The 13,447-nt window shown below is 37.4% G+C and overlaps 1 long non-coding RNA gene across 1 annotated transcript; it reads left to right on the top strand.

The window, feature by feature from the left end:
• Positions 1–801: 801 nt before the first annotated feature.
• LOC149231671 (uncharacterized) lies at positions 802–1,465 on the top strand. Its single transcript, XR_016247470.1, has 2 exons — positions 802–915; positions 1,088–1,465. It is a non-coding gene; the product is annotated as an uncharacterized LOC149231671 (long non-coding RNA).
• The last annotated feature ends 11,982 nt before the right edge of the window (positions 1,466–13,447 follow it).

Genomic DNA, 13,447 nt, shown 5'->3' with positions numbered 1-13,447 from the left:
ATTTTTCATCTTGATGCAGTAGTTGGAGTCAGATAATCTTATCATGGTGTGTGCTTCATGATTTCATGCTTCGAATGCAACATGATTTCATGCTTGATAAGTACCTAATCTGATATTCACTGTCAGTGAGAATATGGCATGAAGGAGCTTCTTTCTCTTTATCTGAATCTTGTACTTCATACATTTGCATGTCTCAAATATTTTGCCTTAAGCTTAGGTACTTATCCTACATGAAATCATGTAGCATGCATGTCTCAAATCTTTTCCCTTAGGCTTTCTCATTTGTGTGAAACTCAGCGGGTGCTTTTAACCTGTGAGGTTTGACCGATGGATTGTTGCCTTTCATTTACCTTAGTTTGATTGAAATGTTTAGAGTTAATCTAGATTCTGCATGCAAAGATCCTTCCCTAAGAAAAGCCATGAGTCTCTTCAAGGATGTTATTCCTTCTTAAACATAAGATATGTCAAATGGATCCCGCAAAAGTTGTGTGCTTGATGATGGGTAAATCTGGGTATGAGATTTACAAATTTGCACTTACATGTATGTCTGTGGTTGCAATTCATAGATAGGCACATAACATCCATTCATTACCTCATCTTGATCATTTGAGCATGGTTCATGCAAAAAACATTGTTGGTTAGTTAAATCCATTAGTTGAAAACTTGGAAGTGAAGAGTAGTGTTGTAGTCTTCTCTATGTTGATGAATGCTTTTTGAGACTTCAAAATGTTTAGACATGAAATTCCTTTTTCATCTTGCTCCTGTGTTCTCAAATTTTTTTTTTCTACTATTTTTTAAGGCCAAATATAAACCATGGGATATATATTTTTACCCTGAAGACCTCCAAATCATTTGGAAAAGGAGGTGCTGTAGCAAAAGAGATGGGTTGAATTTGTTGTTTGGATGGACTCTATGGTATGTAATCTTAGTTGGATTTCCAATATACTTTTAAACCATATTTTCATTTTATTTTTTAGTACTATTAGATATTATATCTTACCTCATTTTATGGTTAACATTGTATAACAAAAACATGCGTTGTGTTATGTAATTAATACTAACATGTAATATTGATTTTTTTTGTCAGAATGCTATAGGTAATGGTTGCCAAGATGATGATCCAAATTATGTTCAACATATATCAGGAGATGATGAGGATGAGGATGAGGATGATGGTGGTGAAGAAGGAGATGATGATGATAGTTGCGGTGTTGGTGATGATGTGGATCAGAGTAATGAGGATGGTCAAGATGATCACGAGGATGATCTTGGTGGTGGTAGTTAGGCATGCACATGCATTGTTTTTTATGAAGAAATTATTGTGTAGAATGACATTGTTATGTTTAGATGGGTGTTGTGAATTTACCCTATATCAATGAGACATTTTGATTTTGTAATCATACGATGAGTTTGATTTATGTATGTTGTTAATTTATCGTAACGATATTCATGAAATATTTTGATTTGTTAATCATATTTGAATTTTAGTTGTTTTGATTAAAAATAATATTGATTTTATTAGTATTATGTTGCTATTTGATACATGTTTTGAAAATTGTTAATGACACATTGTTATTTTTTTGGATGGATGTTGTCAATTTCTCTTAAATTTATTTACAAATGATTTTGAATTGTGATATATGCTTTAATGATATTTAGAAACTATCATATATTTCACTATGAATCTATAAAGGGGGTCATATATGTAAAGAAAAATATACTCTATATAAGAAGTCAAATGCGGATGTAACCATGGATGCAAAATACAAAGTAAAATTGGATGTTAAACTAGGAATTAATTCAAAATGCAAACAATTGACATACAAAGTGTTTTAAATTAGAAGTGAAAATTTGTGCAATAGTTGACACAAAGAAGGGAACAAAACATGGCATACAAAAGGATATCAAATTGGGCAAAAACAAGGACACATAAATGGGCACCAAATTAGATGCAAAAAAAGACAACAACTAGATGTAAAATAAGATGCAAAGTTGAGCGTTAAAAAGAAACAAAAAACGTTACAAATTAATATGCCAAATGATGATGCAAATAATGGTGTAAATTTGGGATGCAAACTTGGGTGCAAAAAAGGAAAAAAAAAAGATGTAAGAAAATACATAAAACAAGATGCAAAATGGGTTTGAGAAAAGGTGAAACCAAGGATGCCATATTGGATGTAAAAAATGATTCCTAATCACATGCAAATTTAGGCTCGAACTCAGACACAAAATTATATGCAAATGTGGACACAAAATGAGGCAAAAAAAGATGCAAATTTGGATGGTGAAAACGATGTAAAACTAGACACCAAAAAAATGCAAAATTGGATGAAAAAGTCGGTGTAAATAATGGTGCAACATTGGACACAAGTAGACACAAAAAAATGGTGCAAAAAGAGGCATAAAATAGCTTAAAATTGGATGCAAAACTTGGTGCAAAAACAAATACAAAAGTAGACGTAAAAAATGGCTCTAAATTGAATGTACCATTAGACACAAAATAAGATGCAAAGGTGGACACAACACATGACTCAACATAAGATGCAAATATAAATGCAAATTTCGATGCTCAAAATGATGTAACATTAGATGCAAGAGATGGTGTTAAAAATGATGCAAAATTGGATGAAACAAATGACGCAAAATATGGTGCAAAATGAGATGGGAAAAATGGAGACAAATCAAACGTAAATGTGGATGTAAAAAATGGTCCAAAAAAAGATGCAAAAATGGGCACAAAAATGGATGCAAAATTTGGTGCTAAATCAAATTCAACACATGGTGCAAAGATAGGCACCAAAGTTGGTGCAAAAATAGAAGCAAAAACTAGTGTAAAACTAGATACAAAACCTGGCGTAAGACTAGATGAAAAAACTGACACAAAATGGATGCATAAAAAGACGTTAAATTGGATTCAAAATACACTGTAAACTTGATGCAAATGATGGTGAAAAAATGGAAGCAAAGAATGACACAAAATAGGAAGCAAAAGAGAATGAAAAATAGATGCAAAAAATGACACAAAACTAGAAGCAAAACCTGTCATAAAATAAGATGCAAATCTTGGTTCAAAATTTGATGCAAAAAATGATGCATAGTTTGGTGTAAAAAATGATGTAAAATCTAGCGTGAAAAGGGATGCAAAATCAGGTGCAAAAAAGGACGCTTTAAAAATTGTACAATAGAGCCAGATTTAGCGCCAGGTTGCTCATCACAATTACAAAAAAAATGCACTAAAATCTGGCGCTAAATCTGGCGCAAATCGCTGGTTTTGTTGTAGTGTGACTATCTGAGACATGTGCATATGACTACACTAATCGAATAGCATCTATCATGTATGTAACCATAACATCAATAGAATGAAAGGCATACGCATAACCATAATGCATATAACAATCGGCAACCTACATACCTACATGCCCAACATACAAACCTTTATGACGACATGCTCTTGCCTCAAGGTCCAATGCTGCAACTTCACTCTATTGATCTTCATCTCCTACTCTATCTTAGCCAACACATTAGCATCATAACAAACCAATACCATCATGATGATCTAATTGCATATAATGACCCCACAATGCATGTTTAACCTACTATAGATGCATAACTATAACCATGACTGTGCATGCATATAGACACTGACATGCATAACAATTCACTTACAGCCATACAGTCATGATGACACATCCCCCAACAACAACACCACCCTTCACACGACGGCATCACTACAACCATGATCAACACCATGCAAATGAAACAAACACGTGACCTACAAGAAAAAGAAAAACATATGCATTCGTACATGAATATATGACCAACACAACCCATCTAGTCCGAGGGATGAACAATTCTCTGATATCACTCTGTAACACCCTCCTCCCACATCAACCCAAGTAACCAAACAACCGGGGTAAACATGTGATGAGAGGCTATTATGATATGGTTTGACCTCCTATGTCCAGTTAAGGAAGTGGAACTGACGAAAACACATTGTACAAACTTTCAACATTCGCAATAGGACTCCTAAGAACCATCCCAACCTTTTTGCTAACTAGCCCCTGAGTCCTACTGAGTTTTAAACCTCTTGACCTATGGACACTCCCATGCTATGGGCATGCCAATGTCCAAAGAGCTCTGGACGCTCCCACAAGCTTGCATGGCTGCATCCATGGACTATTTCCAGCAGACCTGTGCTAGAGTCTGGGGAATTTAAGGCACTTTTCAAGCCTAGAATTCTGGCCACTATCCAGAACTTGCTGTAACTTCCGGAATCCATTAAACACATGATGAAAAGACTAATAAACCAAAAAATAATTCCAACACTAGGCCTGACCATCCCCAACTGGGACTAACATTCTTTCAAACACTTGGCATCAATGCAATCTACAGATGTAAATGACAGATCTAAGCATAAAGTCTCATACTTATATGAGATTCCTTATGATGAATTTTTTCCTTATCGCTTTAGTTGCAGTTTCATCCATTAAGCCATAGACAAATTACTAATTCATATACAAGTAAAAACATGATGGGGCCCATACATACCCACTGACATAATAAATATTCATAACCAACATAATAACAACAGAAATACCAAGGAAACAACAACCATATAATCCACTTATAAACCACTATAATACTCATGAGATAACAAGGAGAAATAATGATTTGAATTTAACCAGGAAAGCAACAAATTACAGATATAACCATAAATATAGAGATGCAGCAAAAATAACACTTCATTCCATTAATATCAAATACTGAAATATTCTTACAAAGAGAATGGAGATAAGACTAGCTTGGGAGATGGTAGCTTATCTCTAAGAAGAGATGTGGCAGATACATGCCTCTAAATCATGTTACAATGAGGCGTGAAGGCCTATTTATCATTGAGAAACAATTGGAAACCAAAAATATCCAAAAACCTAACCCTAAGAGATGAAGCGCCAAACTATGGACCCCGTTGAGATAAATTGGTACATCAAATTTTAGGGGTCATAACTTTGGCATATGATCTCTATTTGATGCACATAATAACTTGTTAGAAAGATCTTTCTAAGCACTACAATTGATGACAAAAAGACATTGAGTTGAAAACTTATATTTTCCACCTATGGTTTTCCAAAAAACGTCATTTAGGGCCTCAAAACGGCTCTGGAAGTTTAGGACCCAAAAAGCTACCAAAAATAGTAAATTGTGCTGCCATTAAGGAAACTGAAAAAATGAAAGAAACAATGGTTGGGGTCCAACTGGAATAGGCAGATGGCCACCAATATCTAGCTAGATCAAATAACCTCTTATTAATGATGCAAAGGCCAACCTAGTATGGGACTACCACGTTCCACCCAACCGTACACATGGCTGAGCCAAACCTGTCTTTAGCTAATGACCCTTGTACCATATTCCAAGGATGAATGTGGGATCTCATACAAAACATTAATCAAAACCATCTAGGGCTTCAAGAGGCCAAACCACCTCAACCCGTCAAACAGTGATTCCACCTCATGGTCGGACATCACAATTCATAATCATATTGGTCTCTACCTAAGCCTTCTAGGGCTCCAAAGCATTTGTTCCAACCTGACATCCAAGACTAGTAACTCAATCCATAACTGTCGTGGGGCTTCTAGAGTGTTTGTCCAACCAGGACTTCCAGGACTAGTAACTCAACCCACAGCTACCATTGGTCTTCCAAAGCATTTGTCCAACCAAGGCTTCTAAGGCTAGTAACTCAAACCACCAAGGGCTTCCAAAGCATTTATCCAACCAAGGCTTCCAAGACTAGTAACTCAACCCAAGATGTTAAGGGATTTCCATAGCGTTTGTCCAACAAAGGCTTCTGGGACTAGTAACTCAACCCAAGTTGTTATAGGGCTTCTAGAGCATTTTTCCAACCAAAGCTCTAGGAACTAATAACTCAACCCAATCTAAATGAAACAATAGAACGAACCAGAAAAATAAAGAAATAAACGCACAACACCATGGCTATATGGGAAATGGAAAGGCTAGGAAAATCCACTGTCAATCTAGGCAATCGTCCATGCCAATGAAAGATCGTAGAAAAGCCCATTGTAGCTGCTGATCTCGACATCCTCTTGCGCATTCCTATTCTTCCTTTGTCTTCTTGCTCCAAAGCTCCAAGTATGCCACACTTTCCAACAGTGCTCCAGGAAAAATCTAAGTATCCAAGAGTATGAGAGAGAGAGAGAATAGAAGAGAGCTCCACCAAAACTGGACTGCCCAAACTTACACTGACCAAGCCCACCCACTGATCCTCAAAAGCCTTTTTATCAATGAGGCCTCGAAAGCTCACATGCAACCTGTGACCTTTCACCTTCCTTTTCTCCTAATTTCCATTATTTTCATAAATAAATGTGTCGAAATGGAATTTTGCCTTTCCAAAGACTTTCTCATTACCTTTTCTAATTTCCTTTATCCATAATAAACTGAATGAACACCCACTATAGAGGTAGAGGTATGTTGAGACTTGTGAGAAAATAAATATATCCTGTGAGTAAGGTATTTCACTCCGACCACCTAGACTCCAAAAATGTGAGCACTGAGGCTCCTATGTTGCCACTGGGGCATTGTAGCCGCAAAGTTTTTGTAGCCACTAGGGCTTTAATGTAGCTAGTAAGGCTCTGTAGGTAAATCAGGCTCACTAGATCTAAGCTCTGATACCGTGTTAGAAAATTGGAAAGAAAAGAAATGAATTGAATTAACCAACAGCTCACAGGTGAGCAAGCTACACCTCGAGACTGCAAAAACTGGAGCGTACACTATCATGTTCAATTAATCAAAGATAATACAATAAATACATCTCAAAAGAATAGGGAGGTCAGAACAAACTCCTACAACCTAGGAACTAATCCTAACTTAAGGAGTTGCATTACAACCATGTAACCATTTCTCCATTAATACAATATAATATTAATTATTTTCAACTATGACAACCATGTGGGCATAGACATCAACGGCATAATATCCAACTGTTAAATTTTTACAGGGGGAATAGGAGAGGAGAGGAGTATCCTTCAACAAATGAGTGGCGGAAGTCAAATCTATAGTTGCAGCAAGCAAATCGCAACACAAAAATTTACTCATTCACCATGTAAATAAAAATTCTCACAACGATTTACACTTCACTAGGGGTTGCATAGTAACACACAATAAACCCCAGTAACTGTTGTTTTCATAGGCCCACCAATATTTTCTCCACGATTTTCTCCTCTACCTCTTAGACTTACAGCCTCTCAACTCCTCGATCATACAAAAGACTTTTACATTCATATTTATCCAAAACATATATTTTGACTCATTAATACATGACTTATCCTCTCAACTCCTCGATCATACAAAATACCTTTACATTCATATTTATCGAAAAAATACATTTTGACTGATTAATACATGACTTATCAAAACATTAAGACACAGTGTGGGCGATTTTACATAATAAATGGTTTTCTGAACTTGCATGTGTTGTGGAGTGTAGATAACACTAGCAGAGTGAATGTTTGTCCACACATATTTACCAAACTTCATTAAATTTCCATTTTATCTTAAATGTTTGATGTGTGTGTTGCGGAATGGTTTGATGTGTTGTGGAATGGGGAACTCGTACTCCTGCTTAGAACTCTACAACCTGCAAAAATCCATCTAACAAGTATGGATGCTATCATTGTGTTTAACGTGGTGGTTGGGATTAATTTGCAACACTCCCCCTTAATCACAACTGTCTCTTGAAAATTCCCAAACAGTCTCTGTGATAAACAAAACTTTCACGTCCCAACGCGTTTGTGAAAATATCAGCAAATTGTTCCTATGGCCTGTAGTGTTGCAACACAATTTCACCATTGTTAATAAACTCTCTAATAAAATGATATTTAGCATCAATGTGTTTGGTTCTCTTGTGAAAAATAAAGTTCTTTGATAGTTCAATTGCAGAGGTGTTGTTGCAGAAAATAATCGTTGTTCCCTCTTGGTCGTGGAATAAATCCCTCAACCTCCTTCTCATCCAAACTGCTTAACACATTGTTGCTATTGTGGTGACATATTCAACTTTTGCTATTGATAATGACGCTATTGGCTGCCTCTTGGAGGCCCATGAAATGGCTCCAGAACCCAAATGAAAAACATATTCTGACGTGCTATTTCTATCATTGACACTTCCTGCCCAGTCACTATCAGTGTCACCAACCAGCTTAAAATCATTTGTAGCAGTGTATAAAATACCATACTCTTTTATCCCGTTGACATACCTTATAATCATTTTCGTTGCTTGCCAATGCGTCTCCTTGGGTGTCCCCATGAACCTCGACACAAAACTCACTACATATGTTATATCCAGCCCAGTGGCAGTCAAATACATCAAGCTACCCACCATACTTTTGTATAATGTCAGTTTGACATTGTTGTTGCAGTGTTCGTTTCTCAACTTCAACCCCATGAGAGTTGGAGTTGGCGCGGGCTTGTTGTTCGGCATAGTAAACCTCTCCAAAAACGTTTGCTACATACTTTGCTTGGGAAATAAAAATACCATTTTCTGTTTGTTCACTTCTATACCCAAAGAATATGTTAACAACCCCAAGTAAGTCATTTCAAATTCACTTTTCATGACTTCTTTGAAATCAACGATGAGGAAATCATCACTTCTTGTAAAAATCAAATCATCTACATATAAGAAAACAATAAGAAGCTTACGATCTCTCTCTTTGATGTAGAGAGTAGGTTCACCGTTAGATTTGTCAAAGCCATTGTCCAACAAGTAAGCATCTATCTTGCTATACCATGCACGCGGTGCTTTCTCCAACCCATAAAGAGCTTTCCTCAACCTATACACATTGTCTTCTTTGCCTTCTACCTCATAACCAGGTGGTTGCGCAAGATATACTTCCTCTTTCAACACTCCATTCAAGAATGTTGATTTTATGTCCATTTGATACACTTTTCAACTATGATATGTGAAAATCGACACGATTGTACACATTGTCTTCATCCTCGTGATTGCCACAAATGTCTCCACATAATCTCTTCCATGTTGTTGCTTGTAATCTTTTACAACTAGCCTTGCTTTGTTCCTTTCAATCTTCTCCTCAACGTTTATCTTGGTCTTATAGACCCACTTCACTCCAATGACTTATTTTCCTTGCGGAAGGTCCACTAACTCCCATGTGTCATTCTTTTCTATATCTTCTATCTTTTCCTCCAATGTCGCAAACCATTTTTTTTCTTTGACCACGTCCTCAAAATGGCTTGGGTCATCTACATGACAAAACAATGCAAATAAGGAATTTAAACCAGCACCACTATCAGCTTCATCTTGCTCATAAATTTCATTTTAATTTTTGAATTTTTGTCTTCTTATGCTTGTATAAGATGGGCTTGCATGTCACTTAGTATTGCGCTTTGTGGCATGCTTGGAGAAGCACTCGCTTGACTGCGTGACATTGTCCTATTATTTGTTGACTATGTTACTTGTTGCCTGTTTTGTTGAGCTTGAATAGGAGTAGATGGAGTCATTGTTGAGGAATTTCTTGCTATTTTCAATTCCTCTTTGTCATGTGGTTTACATGCTTTGACATTCAATATCTTCTCTAAACTTCATTCCCATGCTTCCTCTTCTATGAACTGCACATCTTTGTTGATTATGACCTTCTTGGTTGATGGATTGTAGAGCGTGTATACCTTGGATTCATCACTATATCCAACAAATATGCATTTCTCCCCATTGTTTTCCAACTTCTTCCTCAACTCATCTGGGACATGTGCATACGCCACACATCCAAACACTCTCATGTGAGTGACACCATTCTTTCTTCCACTCCATGCCTCTTCAGGAACTATATTCCTGATACTTTTGGTTGGACACCTATTCATGGTATATGTTGCACAAGCGACAACTTCAACCCAGTAATCATTTGGAAAATGCTTTTCCTTCAACATACTCCTTGCCATTTCCATAATGGTCCTATTTTTCCTTTTCGTGACACCATTTTGCTAAGATGTATACATTGTTGTAAATTTATTGTGAATTCCATGCTCCCTACAAAAATGAAGTCATTTGAGATGTGTTTTCCACCTCTATCAATCCTCAAGACTTTGATGTAGTGTCTACATTGCTTTTCAACAAGAGCCTTGTATAAATGGAAGTGCTCAAGCACCTCACTTTTCTGTTTTAGGAAGTAGAACCATGTCTTCCTTGTGTATTCATCTGTGCAAGTCAAAAAATAATGGTTGCCACCAATTGGTGGTGTCTGCATTGGTCCACACAAATTTGAATGGACAAACTCTGAAGGTGCCTTTTCCCTTATTGACTTTCCTACTGGAAATGTATCTCTATGTTGTTTTCTTAAGATACATTCTTCACATAGGTTGTCTGATTTTCTATGAGTGGCAATCCCTTCACCATGCCTTTCCTATTTAACAAATTCAAACCTCCAAAGTTGAGATGACCAAAGCTGAAATGCCATAACTAATTTTCATCTTTGACCTCTAATTGATAGTTTACTTTTGTGATAGATGCAAATTTTCTTTCATCCTCTTGTGAATTCATTTACATTTTTGCTTGTGCACCTTCTTCCTTCAAATATGATTTTATCTTTAAGGGAAACATTCTATTGCTTGTCATCTGAAATTCTGCAATCAGTTTCCTTCTTGGGGGCTTATCCAAAATTGTACACTCATCATTTTTGAAAAATACATTGTATCCCTTTTGCATGAGTTGTCCAATGCTTATGATGTTATGCTTTAGATCAGGGACAATATAAACATCTAACATGTATTTCTTCTCCCCCTTCTTTGTTAGAATATTGATTCTACCTGTTCCCGTGACAGAGACTTTTCTATCAATCCCTAATGTCACTTTAGATACCACACTTTCATCTAGATTGGAAAACATTTCTACTTTTTCTGTCATGTGGTTGTTGCACACTGAATCTAGATTCCATGCATCAATTTGTTTTTCTTATGCTACATTACAAGCTGAAAACATGCTATCATGGTTTTGATTTTCCTTTCTAAAATTTACACTTGGTGTGTTACTAATGTCATATTGCTTCGTTATACATTCATTTTCATAATGACCCTACTTATTACAATAATGACATTGAACTTGAGATTTATCATACAGTTGACGGTGTTGGACCTGCCAACATGTCAAAGGATCTCCTCAGTAAGAAATCCCAATTAGAGCTCAGATCGTTTGGTGTAGGTCTTGGGAGTCCCAGCAGTGGGTCATATTGTAATGCCTTGACCGTGATTTCGCATAGAGGCAAGTAAGATAACTCTGTTGGTAGCAAGGGTGTGACATATGTAGTGAGCCAAAGAAGGTGCATGAGAGGTTCTAACACACGAGGTTTGAGATTAGTGCGCCCATTGGAAACCTGTGATAACATGAAGTTAAGAAGGGAACATGAGCAAAGATGCATCACAGCATAGAAGGCAAGTTAGCTAGCAATCCAAAGTGATGGTTAAACTGACAACGCATTTCAGAAAGATTCATACATACATACATAGAAAGTTATACATGCATGCATAAGCAAACAGATACATATATCATTTAGAGTAAACCATATAGCATAGAATACAATACAGCATATGCATGAAATGTGTTGGCTCTAGTTATATTAAGAACTGTAAGTTCTAGTCATACAATATATCCATGTCCAACCACTAGTTCCGATAGCAGAACTTTACAGCCTCAACCACTTGCTCTTCCAAAGAGATGTACTAGCTCTGTGTAGTGGAGAAGCTAAGGCTCGTTACAATACTATCCAAGCTCTCTCCAAGATAGTCTTATCAGAATCTTGGCTAACCAAAAGCCTTTACAGTGAGTTATGAGAGACTATTTATAGAAAAGGGTGGGGTGACCCTTGACATTCCCCTTTGTGACAGTTCATCTACCTTCATGACTCTTCATCTACTCTATGACTGTTACATCCAACTATCGACACGTGAACCTACATTTCACAATATGTTACATTACAATGCACATGTACCCTTGTGAGATAAAATGGCTTGAGCAAGCCATGCTAGACATCACTATGACTCGGACAATTGTTGGAAGACTAACTCTTTAACATCTTCATTGTGGTTGATAGTAGCATACTAATGCCAAGACCGATAGTCCGCGATGGTGTTCCTGTGCTCCAAGGTGACATCTTCCTCGAACCTTATTCTTGCCTCCATAGCATTCGGGTACACTGCTCGGGCTCCTCTATCCAACTCGTCTGAAATCATGCACGTCATTGTCTTCAATGCAGCCGGAATAGCAGCATACTTTTGCATGATGTCTACACTGATGGGCAAGTATGGGATGGTGGAAATGCACATCAATTCATTGATGTACGAGTCAAGCTCTGTTCAGACATATGCCTTTGTCTTCACTTGGGTGAGAGTCCAAATAGATGCGATCGCATGTTCGCGCACCACAACATCCATACTCTTGAATACACGTGCATTTGAAGCCTATATGCTAGTGATGAGTTGTAGGATCTCTTCATAGTTCTGGATATGACTTCTGATACATGCCTTCAACTCAACCACTCTGCGATTCATCATCTTAGGCAAGTGAAGCGGGGCTGCCTTGTATCTCATCGTCCATGTTTGCATGCAATAAATAGTAGCATGCGCATTTACTAAGATACATGCTCTTCTAACACATCATTGCTGCCATCCGTTGAGATGGACGACTGCCTTGTGCATGGTACCAAACTTGGAATATGACGCTTGCATGACTATGTCAAGGGAAAACACTTCATCTAGTATTTCCTTCTTTAGTTCTGCTTGGGCGGATGTTGTAACCAACTCTCCTCCTTGCTTAGTCGCTTTTAGTTCCTTATCCATTTGCTCATTCTCATCTATCAGAAAGCGAACACTTGAGCTAGTGGCTTCATAATATGCTCTAGTAGCATCAGACAAGGCTACTAGATGTTTGCACACGTCTAACATGATCACTTGTTCCTCAACATGCGCAGGAGATGTATGATCATCCAAAGTCGACACTCTACGAGACTGCACAACTCTATGTTGAGACTCGTCGAATGAGATGTTGTGCATCTCTCATTCCAGCTGATCTCCAAGGATCTTAGTGCCTCCTTGGTTGCTTGTGACTTGCTCATCTTCTGGATGTGGTTAAGTAGGTAAGTTGACCTCTTGGTGATGATGCATGAGGTCAATTTCTTGTTCCAATTCTTGTTGCTCCATATTCGTATCCAACTGTTGAAGTGCTTGCTCTATCTCATGAGCGAAGTCTTTCTCCTACGATGGTTCACCCTGTCTGCGTGACGCTCGCTATTCGGATGAGTCCACTCACCTATACAAGCATTGCTTCATCTATTTTCACATGTTGCACCCCCTACTATACCCGTTGTTGTTGCGCTTCCCTCTCCTGTTTGCGCAGCTCTTGTTCCTTTCGGAGTTGCTCCTTCAACTCATGCAACTC

The sequence above is a fragment of the Pinus tabuliformis genome, chromosome J, assembly GCF_031772625.1.
Source record: "Pinus tabuliformis cultivar Carrire ecotype Pingquan chromosome J, CPIR1, whole genome shotgun sequence".
Lineage (NCBI taxonomy): Eukaryota > Viridiplantae > Streptophyta > Pinopsida > Pinales > Pinaceae > Pinus > Pinus tabuliformis.
Note: the sequence above shows the minus strand (reverse complement) of the source record. Positions and strands in the feature narration are given on the sequence as shown.